Source organism: Myxocyprinus asiaticus, chromosome 6 (genome assembly GCF_019703515.2).
Source record: "Myxocyprinus asiaticus isolate MX2 ecotype Aquarium Trade chromosome 6, UBuf_Myxa_2, whole genome shotgun sequence".
NCBI lineage: Eukaryota > Metazoa > Chordata > Actinopteri > Cypriniformes > Catostomidae > Myxocyprinus > Myxocyprinus asiaticus.
In genome coordinates this window covers 8,070,173-8,090,456 of record NC_059349.1, presented here as the reverse complement: position 1 = coordinate 8,090,456, position 20,284 = coordinate 8,070,173, and the positions used below count along the sequence as shown (strand labels likewise).

At 38.9% G+C, this 20,284-nt stretch overlaps 6 protein-coding genes across 11 annotated transcripts in view; 3 read left to right on the top strand and 3 right to left on the bottom strand.

Moving 5' to 3' along the window:
• LOC127442865 (gastrula zinc finger protein XlCGF57.1-like) overlaps nucleotides 1-20,284 on the bottom strand; it is a 228,733-nt gene that overhangs the window by 100,446 nt on the left and 108,003 nt on the right. The gene's annotated exons all lie outside the window — the stretch shown is intronic.
• LOC127442916 (oocyte zinc finger protein XlCOF20-like) overlaps nucleotides 1-20,284 on the bottom strand; it is a 169,366-nt gene that overhangs the window by 47,130 nt on the left and 101,952 nt on the right. The window lies entirely within an intron of this gene.
• Nucleotides 1-20,284, top strand: part of LOC127442936 (gastrula zinc finger protein XlCGF8.2DB-like) — a 426,143-nt gene that overhangs the window by 355,120 nt on the left and 50,739 nt on the right. The window lies entirely within an intron of this gene.
• Nucleotides 1-20,284, bottom strand: part of LOC127442957 (gastrula zinc finger protein XlCGF8.2DB-like) — a 261,498-nt gene that overhangs the window by 197,423 nt on the left and 43,791 nt on the right. The window lies entirely within an intron of this gene.
• Nucleotides 1-20,284, top strand: part of LOC127442902 (uncharacterized) — a 163,455-nt gene that overhangs the window by 100,584 nt on the left and 42,587 nt on the right. The window lies entirely within an intron of this gene.
• The window catches only part of LOC127442873 (gastrula zinc finger protein XlCGF57.1-like), a 291,640-nt gene that overhangs the window by 257,081 nt on the left and 14,275 nt on the right, over nucleotides 1-20,284 (top strand). The window contains exons 1-2 of one of the 5 annotated variants that reach the window (XR_007897541.1): nucleotides 12,371-12,416; nucleotides 14,199-14,340. The exons of 3 other annotated variants lie outside the window; for them this stretch is intronic. The gene's annotated coding sequence lies outside the window, so the exon portion shown is untranslated. Of the gene's footprint in view, nucleotides 1-225; nucleotides 246-12,370; nucleotides 12,417-14,198; nucleotides 14,341-20,284 lie in introns of those variants that run through there. One more of the 5 variants, XR_007897542.1, reaches the window with a different exon arrangement.

Sequence of the window (20,284 nt, the reverse complement as noted above, 5' to 3'; positions counted from 1 at the left end):
GAATGAACTTCGCGGATGAATTCAGCTTCAATGAATTGAACCACTCGGCTCCGAAGAGAAAATCTGAATGAGTGGTTGCATACCAGCTCCTTTTATACCCGTATGTCCGGGGGAGTGGCATGCACATTTTTTAAAAAAAAAGCAGAGGTGTTTGGGGCTCCCAAGAGTGACCCCTAGTGTCACTACATCGACACAACGTTGAGTGAGTGACAGATAGGGAACTGAAGATACTGAAGAACAAAGAGGTTTGTATTTATTCTTGTTTCATCATTAGTAGTTTTACTCCTAAAGATATTAATAGTACTTAACACTTAGTATAAAGTGTTTAATTTAGTATAAAATTGTGTTGTCATGATATCAAAATTTCCATAGTCTGTACCGATGCCAGTTAAATTTCCCGATTCTCGATACCACAGAAAACATATATGTGCTATTGAACACACTATTTAGCCTATTAAAATGTTACATTTCAATGTAAATAATAAATTAAAAGGAGTGACTATTTGCACTAGGTGTAAATCAGGGTTTCCGTTAGTCTGTAATTACCGTTTTTTTAACCTTAAAATGTCCGACAAATTCAAACATGGTAGGACACAATCTCCGGTGAAAATATTAACATGATGCATCAGAAACCCCTTTAGTTGATCCCACAAGTGTACAGTGTGATGCCATGGCAATGATTACAGCGCTTCGCTGCCACAGAGGTTTACACTTTCTCGAAGCTTGCAGACTCCTAATCTGCGACTACAGCAAGTTGTATTTCTTGAAAAACTTCTATGATATTCTATGCAGTACAACAGCACTCTTGCATGTGAGGTATAGGTTCAACATAATAATTATAATAATAATAATATATTTTACTAAACACAAGTAATATAGTAATATATATATCTGTCGTATTGTTTTATTATTATTTCACCCATCAAGCTTTTATTTTGAATCAAACTTTTATTTTGATGTGAAGGCGTTTCTGGTTCTGGTTTTTGACAGTAATTTCACACTTCTGGATAAGACGTTGGTTATATGGCCCAGGGTGCTTCTCATTTCTGAAATTGTGCATCCTCATTTTCTTTCCTTACTTCATTTCCTCGTTTCCTAACTCCTCCCTCTTAGGAAAGGATGTAATGAAAGGAAATGAGGATGGAGTAATTGAAGCCAGATGTATTTGTCCTGCTCACTCACGCATCACTTCAAAGCACCGTCTCTGCACAGCTACATTACCTCGGAGCACTTGCTGTTATGTTATTGAAATTGATTATGTTATTGATTCATATTTTCATAATAAAACATTATAACTCATGATGCACTGTTGAAGTATGACAATTATGGTTTATTTAAACTGCAAAGGTGAAACATGAATTAAAACTGTTGAGTCAGAAGTAGGGATGCAAATTTAGGCAAATTCTTTTAACCGACTAACCGTGAGTTAACCAGTTAACTGATAAGCCATGAATCAAACAAAAGTGACCAAACAGGCATGACTATACTGGCTGAAACAAAACTGTAACGGGGTAAAATGGAAAGGAGGTGAAAACCGGATGAGGCATCAAAGTAATATTTAATTAAACAAAAACACACAAACATAAACACATACATGTCAGCTCTCTCTCTCTCGAACTCCAGCGGCCTTTATCCCTCTCGTCAGCTTGATTAGCCTGATTAGGGGCTGGGCATGCATCATCATGGCCCCGCCCTCCTCCTTGCCACACTCCTCCCTCCTTTCCGGCCCCGCCTGCCGGCAGGTCTTCCCCGCCTTCTCGGACCTGGGAGGGAGACAAGGGGAGGGAAAACAACAAAAAAAAAAAGAGAGGGAAAGGCCAACATGGAGTGACAGCGGGAGAGAGAGAGGAGAGAGAGAGAAAAAAAACGGTTCTCTGATACGCCGTAGCCTGGTCCTCGGTCACCCCTCCACCCTCTAGTGGATGACAGCTGCTCCTCCCTAGGTGGATCAGAGGCAGTCCTCCGGCCCCTGGTGGACTTAACACCCCGCCGCGTTTTGGTGGATGGTAGGGATCTCCTCCGCCCCTGGCAGCGGTTCTCCCACTCCAGGTAGTCGGCAGTGAGCCCCTCCCTGCTTAACAGTCTTAGCCTCCCCACAAATAATGCTGCCGGTGTTGGGCAGATATCGGTGACCTATCGAAATCTGCGACTAGGGGTCGGTGTTCAGTAAGTTTTCATGTGAGAACGCGTACAGTGCTCGTGCCCAGTGAGCGTCACCTCGCACTGACAAATGACACGAGAAAATGCGCGTCGAGGGGGTGGGGCTGTTTAATGCGAACAGATTTCTTACAGACACATACTATGACAAGCAATCCACATACCATTGTGTGTTTTACTTTTAATATTGTTGTTCTTAATTACTTGTATTATTCCATTTTTTATCGTTTATTTGTGCACGAAATTCATTTATTTGTAATATTTGTGTAATTGTCTTTGTTCTTTGTCTTACATCTATTCACCACACTTACTTTGGTGATATATCCACATTGGTCTATGAAGAGCAGATACACCAATGCTGACAGTGGAATATTAATTTTCATTGATATTAGAGGTTACCTAAATCTGTTACCCCTCTTTATTCTCAACTAATTGTGTCTAATGTTCAACAAACTCCTTCAGATGATGTCTAATCTCTTCTGTGTTATCCTCTTATAGATTTGTTCTTATGTTATATGATGAAGTATAGAGAAACAGCAGGGTCACCAAATCTGACAGTACATTAGAGGTTACTGAAATCTGTTACCCCCCTTTATTCCCAATTGAGTGTGTCTAAAGATCACCAAACTCATTCAGATGATGTCTAACAAATATATTGGAAGTACCTTTGGATAAAAATTTCTGCTAAATATCTCCTTACTTACTTGTGAAAACTGTATGAAAATTCCAGGGTGAAGAGTGTTCATGGAAGTGTGTATGGAATTATTTTTCTCTTGCACCTGTTAGATTTTACAAAGACGTCTGTCATGTATACCTAACATTAATTGGTTCAGTCATTATCAAAAAATCATAACTATACATTGTGCTTCAATGGTGATTTTACTTTCAAAACAGTAATAGTTTGAAGACTTTAAAGGATTTGTTTGACTTTTGAGTTCAGTATTATACAAAATTCAAAAACATTTTGAGCATATTGGGTGTGTATTAGGTGTTGTTTGGTGGACTATTTACTCAAGCTGTTTGATAGAATTTGTTTGCGCCTTTCATTTAGTCTTTCTGATGTTTTGTACCGATTCAATGTGACAACTGCAGCAGATGGTTCCATCAGGATTGTGTTGGGGAATGACAACAATTTCCTTTGCCCAGCATGCATTTCATGTACATATGTACAGTACTGTATATAGACTTCCATTTGTATTTTTTTCTGTAAAAGATTGAGCAGGGCTGACAACAATTTGATGTTCAATTATTGTTAGAGTTGCATTATATTAAAGTCTTCTTTTGTTTTGTATTGTTTTGGAGTGTATATGTTTATCTTACACAAATGTTTGTTTTTTTAAATGGTACCGCATTGTACTTATGCTACTACTAAACTCCTATTTGCATCAGAACATGTGGTCTTCATGGACAAAATGGTCCCACACTGTGTGCCGCTTCATATTTCCTTGTCTATCAGACTGAGAGGAAGACAGTAGTTTACTTGTTAACAGCTCCTTCATGTGTACATAAAATGCCCTATGTGATTATCCTATCAAATTTCCTCTCTGTTGTTTCTTTATTTAACCTCTCGTTAATTTTTAACCAATATTATTAGTCGAACAAATTGTTAATGCCAGTCGATCGGTTATCCCAGTGGTTCCCAAAGTGTGAGGCGTGCCTCCCAAGGGCACTTCAGGGGAGGTGCAGGGAGACGGTGGGATTGAAGAAGTCCATTTAAAAAAATGTGTATATTGTTATTATTATTATTCTTATTATTAATATTAAGTTTGTAGAGGACAGAGATGAAGAGAGATGGCTGCCATGCTGGTTTGTTTTCTTATTGTACATTTTAAAGTATTAAATCTACTGTTAAATTCTCTGCTTATGTGAGAACAGGGCTTTTCCTGCTTTCAGCCGTCCAAGCTAATTATATGATATTCAAATTCATCTTGCTTCTGCCATTTTATAAGCACTAACTATTACTTTCATCTGGAACGTGGATGAGCACGGACTGCTTAAAGACTGGTTTCGTGTGACTGTTGAGTGATCCACCGAGAATCACACGCGAGACGCGCTCCGCTCTATCCTATTGTATCTCTAGAGTACACAGGTGCAGGTAGCAGGCTTCCCTAGCACAGAGAGGATCACAAAACCATCTCAATAAACTGGCCTTCTCCCAATATCGTGACGCAGACGACAAAATTTATGCGATCCATCTGAATTCTTCATGAGAATTTTCAATTTTAAAGCACTATGGAGCAATTCAACCATTTCAAATGGCTACAGCACTGACATTCTGGACATATTTGACGAGGGAAAGGGGAAACACCTGCTCTTCAACAGCATTAATTACAAGAATTTTCACATATACACATCACCCTTACTAACATTTATCACAGTAAACTGTAACAGAATTTTCATTACAACTGTGGAATAAGTGGTGTTAAATGTGTTTAGGCTATTATTTTTGACAAATAAACAGATTATTTTTTAAGAAAGACTAACTACCTAACCAAGGGCGGATTAAGAACTGAGAGGCCCATGGGACAGTACACCATAGAGGCCCCCCATCACGTGTCATGTGACTACGTTCACTTTTATGCCCAACAGGCCGCTTGCCAGATTTGGTTGGATTTTTCAAATTGACGGAAGAAAAGTTTGGGGCAGTGTCTTACACGGCCAGTTGTATGTGCTTTTTAAAGGTGCAGGTTGTAAGATTCAGAAACCCTTGTTATTAATGACACCTGTGACCATTAAGTGAACTGATCAACTGAATGTGATTCACCTGCATCATGCTGACAGATGAGGTAGCATAATTAAAATTACACAGTTACGATTGTATTACTACAAACTTTGAGACTGTATATTATATTTGAGTCTCCAGTGCTGGAACAGAGCTAAAACAAAGTGTGGATATAGGTCTGGCTATGCGAGACTGTAGTTTGAAGTAATCACTTTTCTTTGCATGATACATTGACTGCATTTATACCATAGCCTTTGTCGGCGTTAGCTAGCTAGCCAGCTTTATCAATACCTGTTAGCTAAATTTGGTAGATGATGACAATAGCTGTTTATAAAATAGACTGTACATTATAAATACAGTATGTTGACACAATTCAGTATTGATGTGATTCCATCACAACTGTCATTTTGATATATCGATGCGCTATTGTTTTATAATAATAGAATGTATATATTTTCTGTATAACCAAGTTGCGTTACACTAATGAATGGGTCTTTTTGCATTATCTTGAACATTGTCCAGCATTCATTTCATGTGTTATCGTAGTTTAGCTAAAATGACACAGATCAATCCTTATGGCACTATATTTCACATGCTTTGCAGGTATGTACGCTTACCTGTCCAATAAGAAGAATGCCAATTCAGGGTCGGTTTTGATCCCCAAAATCGAACGAAGGTCCCTCCAGGAATCAAATGCCCTGCCGATGTTCACTCTAGTTTTCACTCGACCACGATCATGTTCCCACTTAGCCAGACAGGATTCAGTAGATAAATGTTTTTTTTTTTTTTGTTTTTTTTTTTGGCTTACTCTGAGTTTGGTCAGAGTCGGTGTTGTGCTGGGAGCCGGCCGTTTGCTGGATTCCACATCTAAGATAACATTACCTAGTGTTGCAGACTGTTTGTTGTCGCTGTTGAATAGCGGAAGAGAAGCACTGAAGCAAGGCTCTTGGGAGTGTGCATAAATGTCACATCCTTTGGATTTTCCTGACAACTGACCCGCTCTCTTAGCATGAAAATCAGTCTACAGGCTTTAATAGGCAACCTAGGAAGTCTGGGAAGGGTTCATTTTTTAAGTTGCATTACAAGCCATTCACACATTGGCAAAAAAAAAAATCCAATCCAAAATCATGCGTTATTAATAGGGATGTGCATGGTATTCCAATATCAAAAGCACTATTCAGTTATTCTGCATGTGTTTAGAGGTCTTCAACCCGATCTGAGTCCAACAGTACCCGACAAACCTACAGGTTCTGGGCCAAGTTCGGGTCAGTTTTTCAAGTTAGGGGCTGTGCAAACGTGTGTTGAGGCCATGTAAACACGCACTGGATGGATGTCTGATGTTTGTGCCACAACTCACTGTAAAGTTTAAAAGGACTTTAATATTTATAAAAAAATCTCAAGACACCTGTGTTTTGTTTCACCATTTGTTGTGCTGCATCAAGCTTTTTCAGCGCTGGTGTCACAAACTGACATTCTGATGAAGTGCAGGTTGCAAAGAGGACTTAATGTGACTGTTACACATGATTCCAGATAGTTTTTTCATCTGGAATAGTTTCAACGCTTTATAAACAGTGAGCCAATGTTTTTTCCCCATTTTGCTTTGTCGCTTATTTGAATTTAAACCATCAGCTTTGTACACAGCCAGGGTAAAATGCACCTTATCTTTGTTTTTAGAAGCGTTTTGCAAATCAGACGCTGTTCTATGTAGTCCTTCAATAAACGTGCTGCACCTGTGAGGCGCAGATTCCTTGAGCACGCACTCGAGTGCCTGTGTTCGCGCTGCTGTCGTCCAGCACGCATTTGGCCAAACAAATGGTATTTCACATAAGTCTGGCATTTGTGTGGATTTATAATAGGTATCTCAAAATACATAAATTATTTATTTAGAGTTTGGGGCCCTTTGGGTTTAGAGGCCCCTGGGCAACGGCCCAATCGGCCTGGTGGTTAATCCGTCCCTGTACATAACTAACCACTGTAATGAGGAGCCAGACATGGTCTTTCTTGTACAGTCACTGCAACAGACACCATGTATCAACAGCTCATCCAAACTGCATTGACTTAGTTATTTTACACTTTCTGATCATTCTTACAGGCCCTTTGTGTTGTTTGTCATGTCATCACTGACACTGTTCCCTTGGAGCTCATGTGCACCTGATAGGATAAATCACCATACTTACCTGTTGTTTCAGCACCTCCAGGGGCTTGGAGCAAGTTGTCAATGCGGTGACACACACACCCTCCTCGGTTACAGTCACTGTAACAGACACCATGTATTAACAGCTCATCCAGACTGCATTGGCTTGAGGACGGAGGAGCGAGAAAACGACGATGCACAGTTTAAGAAATGAAAAGCACCCCCAGTGTGATTATTGATGTGCAAAATGCTGCGATTTAATTATATAAAGTCTGCTGGCGCTGTGAATGAGTGCTCTGTCAGTCATCTACAACAAGCACAGCGTGTGATGCACATAAAATCTGGTGTTTTGAGCATCCAGGTGTTAGTCTAAGTCAAATATGAACTCAAGATGGCGCCGAGTATGGCTGCTGCGTTGCGAGCTCCGAGACAACATTGTAGTGTTTTGTTTGTTTTGTTTACAATTCTTATGTTTTTTTGTCTTGGATGTTGTCTGCCTTATTGTCAACGACAGACAAACACTTTTGGACATTGGTTCTGCAATTACACACCGTAAACCGGACTTCAAATTCCTCAATGCCGACCCGCTGTTTACAAATACACCAGCAGAGCCCTTTGTCTGGGCTGCCCATCTACGGAAACGCAAAAGGAAAAGGGGAAACAGAGCTGGCGTTCTCATCAGAGTAAGACGCCGTGCAAATCAACCCCCACTACCCAGTATTCTACTGACAAATGTTCAGTCTCTGGACAACAAGCTCTGCGAGCTGAGAGCGTGGATCTCTTTCCAACGAGAGACGAGGGACTGCTGCATTTTCTGCCTTACGGAAACTTGGATGTCTGCTGAGATTCCAGATTCAGCCATTGAACCTGCGGGGTTCTCAGTGCACCGAGCGGACAGAGCGAAAGACCTCTCAGGTAAAAGCAGAGGTGGTGGTGTATGTTTTATGATCAACAAATCCTGGTGTGATCAGAGGAACATACATTCTATCAAGTCTTTCTGCTCTCCTGATCTGGAATTTCTCATTCTTCTGTGTCGACCATTCTGGCTACTGAGGGAATTCACAGCGGTCATTATCACAGCTGTGTTCATCCCCCCACAAGCCAACACAGACCGGGCACTCAAGGAACTGTATGGGATTATAAGCAAGCAGGAACCCTGAGGCCACGTTCATTGTGACCGGGGATTTTAATAAAGCCAGTTTCAAATCAATCGCACCAAAATACCACCAACACATTAGTTTTAACACACGAGGGAACTGGGTTTTGGACCATTGCTACTCTCCCTTCCGGGACGGCTACAGATCCCTCCCCCGCCCACCATTTGGCAAATCGGACCACTCTTTCATTCTGCTTCTGCCTGCTTACAGGCAGAAACTGAAACAGGAAACACCCACCCTCAGAACGATCCAGTGCTGGTCGGACCAATCAGACTCTACGCTACAAGACTGTTTTGATCACACGGACTGGTAGATGTTCCGGTCCACCTCTGATGACGACATCGAGCTTTACGCTGATAGCGTAACGTGTTTCATCAGAAAGTGCGTAGAGGACATTGTTCCGACCAGAACAATATGGATCTACCCGAACCAGAAACCTTGGATTAATAGCGATGTTCGTGCGGCACTTGATGCGCGGACCTCCGCTTTTAATTCCGGGAACACGGAGGAGCATAAACAAGCCAGTTATGCCCTCCGATAAACTATCAGAACAGCAAAACGTCAGTACAGGAACAAGATTGAAGGACAGTTCAACACCACCAACTCTAGAAGCATGTGGCAGGGAATTAATATCATCACAGACTTTAAAGGGAATAAAAACTCTGCCGTGAACACCACTGCCTCTCTCCCGGATGAGCTAAATACTTTTTATACTCGTTTCGAGGGAAATAACACCGCCCTCATGGAGAGAGCTCTCGTGGCCGAAGCTACAGAGGTTAGTTCACTCTTCGTCTCTGTAGCAGATGTAACCTGATCCTTCCGACGGGTGAATATCCGCAAAGCCGCGGGTCCAGATGGCATTCCGTGCCGCATCATCAGAGCGTGTGCGAACCAACTGGCTGGTATTTTTACGGACATTTTCAACCTTTCCCTCTCTTTGTCTGTAGTCCCCACATGCTTCAAAACGTCCACCATTGTGCCTGTTCCAAAGCAATCCAAAATCACTTGCTTAAATGACTGTGCTGCCTCCATCACTAGACCCATTGCAGTTTGCTTACCGCAACAACCGCTCCACTGATGATGCCATTGCATCTACAATACACACTGCTCTCTCCCACCTGGAAAAAAAGAACACTTATGTGAGAATGTTGTTTATAAACTACAGCTCAGCATTCAACACCATAGTGCCCTCCAAGCTTGATGAGAAACTCGGGGCTCTGGGCTTAAAGAGCTCGCTGTGCAGCTGGATCCTGGACTTCCTGTCAAGCAGATGCCAGGTGGTTAGAATGGGCAGCAACATCTCCTCATCACTGACCCTCAACACTGGAGCCCCGCAGGGCTGTGTTCTCAGCCCACTCCTGTATTCCCTGTACACACATGACTGTGTGGCAACATACAGCTCCAGTGCCATCATTAAGTTTGCTGATGATACGACGGTGGTAGGTCTGATCACTGACAATGATGAAACAGCCTACAGAGAGGAGGTGCACACTCTGACACACTGGTGTCAGGAGCACAACCTCTCCTTCAACGTCAGTAAGACAAAGCAGCTTGTGGTGGACTTCAGGAGAAGAGATAGAGAACACAGTCCCATCACCATCAATGGAGCACCAGTGGAGATAGTCAGCAGCTTCAAGTTTCTGGGTGTCCACATCACTGAGGAACTCACATGGTCCATCCACACTGAGGCCGTTGTGAAGAAGGCTCATCAGCGCCTCTTCTTCCTGAGATGGCTGAGGAAGTTTGGAATGAACCGCCACATCCTCACACGGTTCTACACCAGCACTGTAGAGAGCATCCTGACTGGCTGCATCTCCACCTGGTACGGCAATAGTACCGCCCACAAGCGCAAAGCCCTGCAAAGGGTGGTGCGAACTGCCAGACACATCATCGGAGGTGAGCTTCCCTCCCTCCAGGACATATATACCAGGCGGTGTGTGAAAAAATCTCGGAGGATCATCAGAGACTCCAGCCACCCGGACCATGGGCTGTTCTCACTGCTACCGTCAGGCAGGCGGTATCGCAGCATCAGGACCCGCACCAGCCGACTTCATGACAGCTTCTTCCCCCAAGCAATCAGACTTTTGAACTCTTGATCTCTCACGATCAAAATACATCAGCACTGCACTTTATTACTCTTATATCTCACACCGGACTTTCATAAATTATATTATTATTATATTATATTCTCTCTTAACAACACACTGGCAACATACTATCAACCGACAGCCTGAATGTCAATACAGTACAATACAACCTAGTGTAGATTCTATATATACTATATATACTTTTTATTGTATAATGTGTATTCTATATTGTGTGTATTGTATACTGTACATTGTATGTTATTATCTGTATATTGTGGTATGTGTAATTATGTGTATATTAGATTTTAAATTGTGTTGTGTTAATCTGATGTTTATTGTAAATTGGTATATGTCTCATCACTGTCACGACTACTATGTTGCTCGGAACTGCACCCAAGAATTTCACACACTAATGCACTTGTGTATGTGGTTGTGTGACAATAAGAGTGATTTGATTTGATTTGATTTGATTTTGATACAAAAACACATTTAATTACTGCTAACTAGTGGGAATTTATTCATCCCTGTTACTTTTTGAATCAGTGCATCAAAAAGATTTGTTCATTAATTAGTTCAGTGTGTCTTTTGTGTTGGTTATATATTCAGTAGGTACCACCAAATCATTAACCAAACAAGTTTTAGTTTGTGTTTAGTCTTATAATCCTTTAAAAAAAAAATAAAAAAAATAAAAAAAATATATATATATATATATATATATATATATATATATATATATATATATATATATATATATATAAACTATATTAATCATTACAAATCTACAAAGAAATGTTCATTTAAGCAGTAGTTGATTAGTGAATTCGACTACTAACATCAATATTTTTAGTGTTGGTGGATTCAATGGGAGAAATAACTTCTTGGAGAGCGTTTTTGCATGATTATAGCTTACTCTGCTTAAAGGCCTTTGCACACCAAAGGCGACATGATTCTGAGAGGCGAATCACCGACGAATGGCTCTTTCCCATAGAGGGCAAAGCAAATGTTCGCCATTAGCACATTCAAACCTTTACAACAGGTGGTGCTTATTGACAAGCATAGGTGGCTCAACACACCTTTGAGCTGGTCTGCTCTAAAAGAAATAACCACTTGACAAGTTTGGAAAACACAAGAAAAGCAAACGATTCTCTAGCGAGCAGACTGAAAAAATAAAACGTGTTTGTCTGCATGTTGCAGCAATGATGATGAATGTGTTGTTGATTTGCTCAACGAGAAAGAAAACATTTTCTCAAACTATTTCAGTTCACCTGCTGGACAAGTTGACTGACAGTATTATCATGTAAACACAGTCTGAATGGGTAATTAGAAAGAATTGACTTAAAAAAATTGTGTAACAGTTAAAACATCTTATCATTTGGAACAATATTAATTGTATGCCACTGTCATGCATACCGTATGTACATGTGTTCAGTGCATTTGTTTAAAGTCACTGTATAATGCACACTCATAATGACTGTTAAAACAAATGTTTGACTGTATCTTATTGCCATGTACACCTACTTGTGTTAACGATTTTGTTTTTGGTATTTAAAGGTACACAGAGTGCAGTCACAGCAATAGTATTAATATTATTAACATTTGGCAAAGAAAACACATGATCCAAAGAGTTGTTTATTAAAAAAGTGATATAAAGATGCAGCGATATACAGTATAATATATTAGAGATATAAGAAAACTCACGTAAGATTAAATGCAAAGGTCAAACAATGCAGCAATATGGAATAAATTATGAAAACAATCCACATAAGATCAGATCATTTTTAAATGGGATGCAATGATGCAGCAATATCATTTACATGTTAAGAGAACTCGTATGAGAATTTCTTTTCTTTTTTTTTTTAAAAGCATTTGATGCAAATGAAATTAATTAAAATTAATATTGTATTTGCACCTAAATGTGTTATGTTATTGTTTGTTCCACCAGAGATATTCAACAAAGAATTTAAACTGCCTACTAGCACTGTCAACTTTTTATTATATTATTATTATTATTATTATTATTATTATTATTATTATAATTTTGTGGTTTTAGCCAAAACGTCTCGGAGAGGACTTTTATTTGTTTCTCTGATTCGCAATGTGCTTTAGTGACGTCATCAGGGCTGCGCCGTGATTCTCTTGTTGTTGTTTGACTGCAGAAGGTTTGTGTGTTTCAGAGTTTAATGGGTTTAAAACTTGACAAAACATTCTAACTTGATTTTAAGTTATTTTGAATGTGTTCCTACAATGTTTTAATATTATTGAGATCGTTTTAATGTATTAATTTGAAATAAGTGTGTCTAGATTATTACTGAATATAAATATCATCGTAATGTTTTATGTGAAGTTCTGATAGTTGTTCTCTCGTAAATGCCGCAACATGTTTGTGTTATTTTCTGTGCTGCTTTACACATTTCCACATGAGAAACACAGGGTTTCCGCGGGTTTTAAAAAGTCTTAATTCGCCCTTCTGCAAATTAAGGCCTTAAAAAGGTCTTAAATCAGAGCAACAAGTCTTAAATTCATAAAGTCATTGTATAAAATGTTGTATGAAGGATTGTTTTCTCGTTGCGTTTAAGTAGGGTGACCAGACGTCCCGTTTTTAAGAGGTGTGTCCCGACAATTCTCTAAACAATGTAATTATGTCCCGGTTTCCTCTGTTAGGCTCACTGCTTTTTTCTAATTACATTTAATATCGTAATTTTCCTTCTCGTTATTGTCTTTGGTATCGTTTGCAGAGAAGAGACGCAATTTCGATGAGTTGCACGTTGATTTGACGATACTTTCAATCTAGTCTTTCTACAAATCAGCTGAAATGTATCTGGTTACCATGGCAATGACGTCGTGCACTTGGCGCTCGCGCTCTGTCGTCATGTCAGTCAGCACAAGTAGAAATGCACCAATTAAAGTTAGTTTTAAACAACAAGCTTAAAGAAGCCGATTCATTTCTTCGTGTAACAGATTAACATGTAAGCGAGTATTTTTCTGTCATTGTTAATGTTCATTTCCCCACGAGCACTGAGATAAATCACACAATGTCACATTCAGACAGATACACTGCACTTTTTACATAGTACAAGCACTTAAATGTTGAGATATGGGGGTTGTATTTTTAATTTTAGGTTACAATGTTTGAATTTTGTGTTAAAATGTGTACGAGACATGACAAGTCATTTCATAATTACACATGCAATATGACATCATATGGATAGAATAGACTACATGAAATCTGGACATTAAAAAAAGCTCAAATGTGGTTAAATCGTGAAAAAACTAAATCTAAAATAAAATCCAAATTTTCACAAACTATATAGCCTATACAGTTAAGTGCAGAAGTTTGCACACCCCTTTCAGAATGTATACAAATAGCCTATAAGATATAATAGATGATATTTTTTATGTAGTTCTGCCCTTCAAAAGCTACATAACACAAAATGTACTCTTATTTACACAAATCATCCTGTTCAAAAGTTTGCACCCCTTGGATCTTCTTGTGTTCCTTCTTGAGCATCAGTAATTGTTTGCACCTTTTGTAATAGTTGTGTATGAGTCCCTCAGCTGTCCCAAGTGTCAAAAGCTGGATCTCATCATATAGCCACTGAAGATCTCAAATGTGCAGAAGATGCTGAGAAATCAAATAATTGTACAGTAGTTGGGGGTTTTCTTAAGAAAAGTGGACATCTTCACTGCTCAGAACAAAGCAGAGACTCATGAACAATTATTACACAAACAGTCATTGATCATCGAGAAAGAAACACACCATATTAAAAACCAAGAGAATGTCAACTTCTGAACAGGATCATGTGTGTAAATTCAGTTACTATTTTGTCTTGTGGAATATATGTGAGGATCTGTTATGTCAAATAGCTTCTTCATGAGAGTACTAAATAAAAACAAAATGCAATGTTCATGATCCCTCTTTAAAAAATTAAATTATAATGCAGAAAAACGGAAGAGAAACTCCAGATGAAACGAGATCTGTGTGACAAACTGCTGTAAAGATGGAGTTTATTAAAGAAGAGAGTGAAGACATCAGTATTACACAAACATGCGGGATAAAAACTGAAGATACTGAAGAACAAAGAGGTTTGTATTTATTCTTGTTTCATCATTAGAAGTTTTACTCCTAAAGATATTATTGATATTGTTGTACTTATGAAATATATGTATAAAATTGTGTTCACCATATCAAAATTTCAGTAGATGACTTTCTTCTGCTGAACACATTTGAAGAAAAATATCTTAGCTCAGTAGGTCCTTAAAATGCAAGTGGATGGTGATCAGACTTTTGAATCTCCAAAAATCACAGACAGTCAGCATAAACGTCATCCATACGACTCCAGCGGTTAAATTAACGTCGTCTTAAGTGACACGATCACTTTTGGTGCCAAAAAAGATCAATATTTAAGTACTCTTTAACTATAAATCATTGCTTCAGCTATTTTTCTTTAACCCTCCTGTTATATTTGAGGTCAAATTGACTCAACATCTTTGTCATTTCTTAAAAATTTGATAAACTTTTTAGAAAAACTTGAATCTTTCTGACTTTTTCTAGATTTATTAGAAGACATAAATATGTACTTCACATGTTTCAGAGTTTTCAAAATCCCTGTACACATTTTGACCACATCGGTGATGTTTAGGGTCATTTTGACCACAACATATTTTTTTATGGTAACCTGGAAAAATGTACAGCTTTATTTTTCTGTACTGTTTTACCATTTCTTGCTGACTCTCCCCAATGATATTGTCAACTTATTACAAAAGTATCTCATACCTTTATGCCCTAACATGAGTTTTTCTCTATTAGAGAGCTTTTATGAGCTTTTGGTCCCGTTTCAGTGTTTCACGCCTCTGAAAACCTCTTTTTGACTTGATATCAACAGCTTTTAATAATATAAAGGCAGAAAACAAGTATTTGTAAAAACAACATAATGTGTTTTTAAACACATTACTCTATTTTTCCTATTAACGGTTTCAGATGCAATAAACGTTTATAAACATTTAACTTGTACATTGTAAACTTTGTGCAAGGGATTCTGAATTTGTGTTTGACATGCAACACACTATCAATAGTGCCACAGAAAAAGGTATAAACATTTGAATTGAATTATTATTATTATTATTATTATTAGAGCTTTTTGTTAAAACAACATAATAATGTGTTTACAAACACTGTAGGCCTACACTAATAAACACTAATTTTACAACCATAATTCAAAAGGCATTGCTTTCAGATGCATTAAACATACATTTACAAACGACCTGTACATTATGTGCACAGAGGAGGACTGAACATTGGATATCAATGGACATTAGTGTCACTGGTTTATTGTTTAATGTTTCTTTTTGAGGATCTGTGGTGTTTTTTGCGAATAAATATGTAAAATCTGTTTGTTATAAATGTCATAATTTTCCAAAATATACAGTGAATTAATTTGCCCTTTCTTACAAAAATAAATATATTACTTAATGCCACAAACTGAGCCTTCAAACAGCACAAAGCATTGTTTGTTAACACAATTGTGATTTTGCTGGCATAAAAAATGATTTTCCTGTGCAAACCAGACATGTCATTATAAATATAAAATAAAAATATAAATATCAAATGCCATGTTTTATCCTAATACTTTGTTTAAAAAGATTGGTCAGAATCTTGGTCATTTTGACCCCAAACATGAAAATTGTCGCCCATATTTTAAATGTGTTGAGCAGAAGAATGAAAGTTATACACATCTGGGATGGCATGAGGGTGAGTAAATGATGAGAGAATTTTCATGTTTGGGTGAACAATTCCTTTAAAGACAAACTGCACCCCCAGAGTCGCTGCAGTGGTGTGGGGTATAACAATGGCTTTTTTTTGTGTGGATGACCCGGGTTTGATTCCCCCTTTTGTCCCACGTTTTACCATCCTGTCTCCTGTTTCCACTATTTATTTCCTTTAATACTATTTATAATAATAAATACAAATTTATATAGATTGATTTCCTTGCAGTGATTTGGTCACGGTGACAGTCGGAGAGTTCAGAGAAAGGTTTGATCTGGGTAAAATTAACCATATTTTTACTAGTTATATTGTAGTAACCATGTTGTTTGGCAGAAGCCATAGTTTTAATGCAAATAACCATGGTGTTACTACAGTAATATTGTATTAATGGACCCTTTTCACACTTTTCACTCCATCTGACTTCTAGCCCTGTCAAACACACACTCTTGTGTTGGTTGTGATGTGTAATCATTCCACTGAGACTGTGACGGTACAGCTCAGATTTCAAAGCGTTTCAGAATTCCACCTGTGAGTGACTGCTGTAAGTCCTCATCTTGAACATACTGTCCACAGACGAGAGTGCTTCCTCATTCAATAACAAAGTTATCTTCTTCACTTTTAATTGCCTGAATCCACTGAACTCATATAAAGTTAAGCATCTTTTGGAAATTCATGGAAACACAAATCTGGATGTTTTCTTTTAGAATTTATGCAAATAGGAACACTGTAGTGGCACTGGTTATTACTGTTCTTCCCGATCACTGCAAACACGGAAGTGTGAAAAGGGTCCATATAGTAACCATGTTGAATTTTGTTGTTACTGTGATTTTACTACAAAATATCATGATGACGCACGCTATGGTTACTAGGGGTGTAAATAATTTGATTATTTTATTGAGCTCTCTGAAAAGGGCCAATCCAGTGTCCACACTGGGAAATCCATAACAAAAATAAAGTTAAATGGATGTGATTAGTGTTGTCATGATACCAACATTTCAATAGTTGGTACCAATACCAGTGAAATTTCACAGTTCTCTATACCAGTTTCCAAACCATGGCAAAAATAAGCTAATATGGTAGTGTACTACTGAATACACATTTAAGAAGTTACATTTGAAGTTGCATTTCAATGTACATAATAAATTAAAAGAGCTCCTTGGACACCATGCGAGAAGCAGACGTGTGAATCACGAGCTCTGCGCACTTTGCTAGTTTTTAAATTATTTTCATGTTATAATCGGTGAGATTTGATACACCCAGTAACATATTTGCTCTTTGAGGCAATCATGGCAAAGAAGTCAAAATCCTCAGACTCTGGAGACATTAAAAGTCACTTACGTGTTCAAGCTGAGGCCTCTGACGGGACTGCGAGCCGGGGACTCGAGTTGGAAAGCGGGTTGGGAGAAGAAATCCAGCGTCAACTGTCCAACATCTCGGTGATGCTGACGAAGGTTGTCGCTGATTTGGAGGATCTCGCTGTAATACGTTGATCGATTACGGTGATGGAAGCAAAGTTCTCTGAGTTGGTCACAAGAGTGACAGATGTTGAGAAAAGAATCGATTATTTGGAGTCATCGGAAAGGGAATTATCCGCTAATCCGCCTGCGTCTAAAACAGACTTGGAATGCATTTTGGAAAAACTGGAATATCTTGAAAATATGAGTCGAAGGAACAATATACGGATTGTTGGAATTCCTGAGCATGTAGAGGGCAGAGATATGGTGAAATTCCTGGACGAGCTCTTCCCAAGTCTGCTCGACATAACAGGCCATAAGCTGGAAATGGCCTGTTATGTCGAGTCCCGGCTCGCAGATCTGCTGAGGGAGACAGGCCCGATCAATTCTGGCCAAATTTCTGAGATCATCCGATAAAGATTTCGTGTTGCGCCAGGCGAGGAGCAAAGGAACATTTTCTTGGAAGAATCACAATATTTTCTTGTTCCCGGATTTTGCGAATTCGACGAGAAAAACGCGATCGGTTCAAGGAATGTAAAAAACTCTTACATTAACGGTAGATCACTTTTGCACTGATGTTTCTGTGCAAACTGAGAATAGACACCAAGGACAGCAGCAAAGTATTTTTATGCCCCAAAAAGGCACTGGCCTTTATACAAACTATGGGTGAGTAAACCATCAGGCGTTTCTTATGTGAGTGGACTGACTCGCTGTTCAGTGACTTGACTGTCTAAGGAAGCTGGGCGCCATTTTTTGTTTCTTTTTGCGTTGGCTCCGCCTAGCAGCTGGAGTTTGTTTTTTTGGCATGACATTCCAAGAAACGTTTGCATTGACAGAGGATCGTTTTTGCACTGAAGTTCCCAGCCAGATTGAGAATGGACACTATGGATGACCACAAAATATCTACATGCTCACATAAAGGACATCTTTTGTGGGGTTGATGGACTGAGTAAGTCCTGGTGTATTATTTTTGCGCGGCCTCCGGGTGAGTTTGACTTGCTCAGTGCACACTTGATCATCCGAGGAACCGGAATGTCTGTTTTGTTTCTTTTCGTGCTGGTTCCGCCTAGCGGCTGGAGTTTGTTTTGTGGAATGGCACCGCTTCGGGACAGTGTTATGGATGGATCTGTTCTTTCTTTGTGCTTGTGCCTCCTGTTGGCTAGAGTTTGTTTTTGTGGAGTATTTTTGAGGGACATTGGAATGATTGCGTCATCTGCTGCACTCATAGCGGCTGGCTCACTGAACAATTGTTTGTCTGTCCGAGGAGACTAAGCGGCTTTGTATCAGCTGGAGTTTGTTTTGTGGAGGAACACACCTTCAAGACGGTTCTGTAAATGAATCTACACATTCTTTGTGTTTGTTCTGCCTGTTGGCTGGGGCCTGTTTAACAAAGTATTTTCTTTTATATAGTTTTGCCTCACAAAATTTGTATAGAAACACCGGGTTTGAGCAATCCGACGGCAAAGTTGTTGCGGGGGTTCTCGTATGCGTACATGGACCTTCTGAGTTTAGAGGGATCGACGCCGGTTGGCGCTGTCTTTCTTTTTTCTGTTTGTTTTGTTGCATTAGTGGGGAATGTGGTCTGTATAATCTTGCTTTTGACACACAGTTTTTTTATTATATCAATATGTAAAATGTTAATGTGAATGGATTATCTCTCTCCACATGGAATGTGAATGGGTTGGGGCACCCCATAAAAAGAAGGAAGGTTATCTCTTTTCTTAAGCGTAAGAAATATGATATAGTCTTTATTCAAGAAATACATCTTTCCCTGGCAGAAAGCTGAAAAATTTGGGAAGATATGGGGTGGGCATGTTTTCTTTAGTGCTGGCTCGAGTAAGAGTAGGGGAGTCATTACATTAATAAGTAAACATCTACAATTCAAATTTCTCAAACAGATTAATGATATATTAGGAAGAGTCATTATTGTTTTAGCAGAAATTCAGGGGCAAAGGTTGATTTTGGCTAATATTTACGCACCTAATGCTGATGATTAGGGCTTTTTTATAGATCTTGAAGGGATGTTGCAAGCCACTGGCACCCCTCATGATATAATATTGGGAGAAGACATTAATTTATTGATGGACTCAGTCCTTGATCATAGTGAAGCAAAAGTGTGTAAGCCCCCTAGAGCAACATTGACGCTTCACAGGATGTGTAAAAATCTTGGTCTTGTAGATATTTGGCGACTTTTGAACCCATCTGGTAGGGATAATAATTTTTTTTTTCATCAGTCCATAAGATTTATTCTAGAATAGATTTTTTTTAAATATCTAAGTCACTCATTTCATCTGATGTTGATTGCTCAATTGGAAACATTTTAGTCTCAGATCACGCCCAGGTGAGTTTAGAAATGTTGCCACACACAGAGAAAAAGAAATCACATAGTTGGTGCTTTAATGTATCCCTTTTGCAAAATCCTGATTTCCAACGAATGTTAAATACTGAAATCAATGTCTATATGGAGACCAACTGGTCCTCAGTATCCTCTGTGGGCGTGGCTTGGGAGGCACTTAAGGCTGTTCTTAGGGGTCGGATTATACAGTATACCTCATTCATCAAAAAATCTAAAGCACGAGAACTTGTGGAGTTGGAAGGGAATATTAAAAGTGCCAAAGCAGAGCTGAAGCGCCGAATGTCGTCTGATGGCCTCAGAGAATTGACCCGACTGAAATATAGATATAATACTATTTTGTCGTGGAAGGTGAAGTTTTGGTTATTCAGGGCAATACAGTCATACTTTGAGTCGGGTGACAAAGCAGGGAAGCTTTTTGCTAGATATATAAAGCAGAGAGAGTCTTTTTCTACC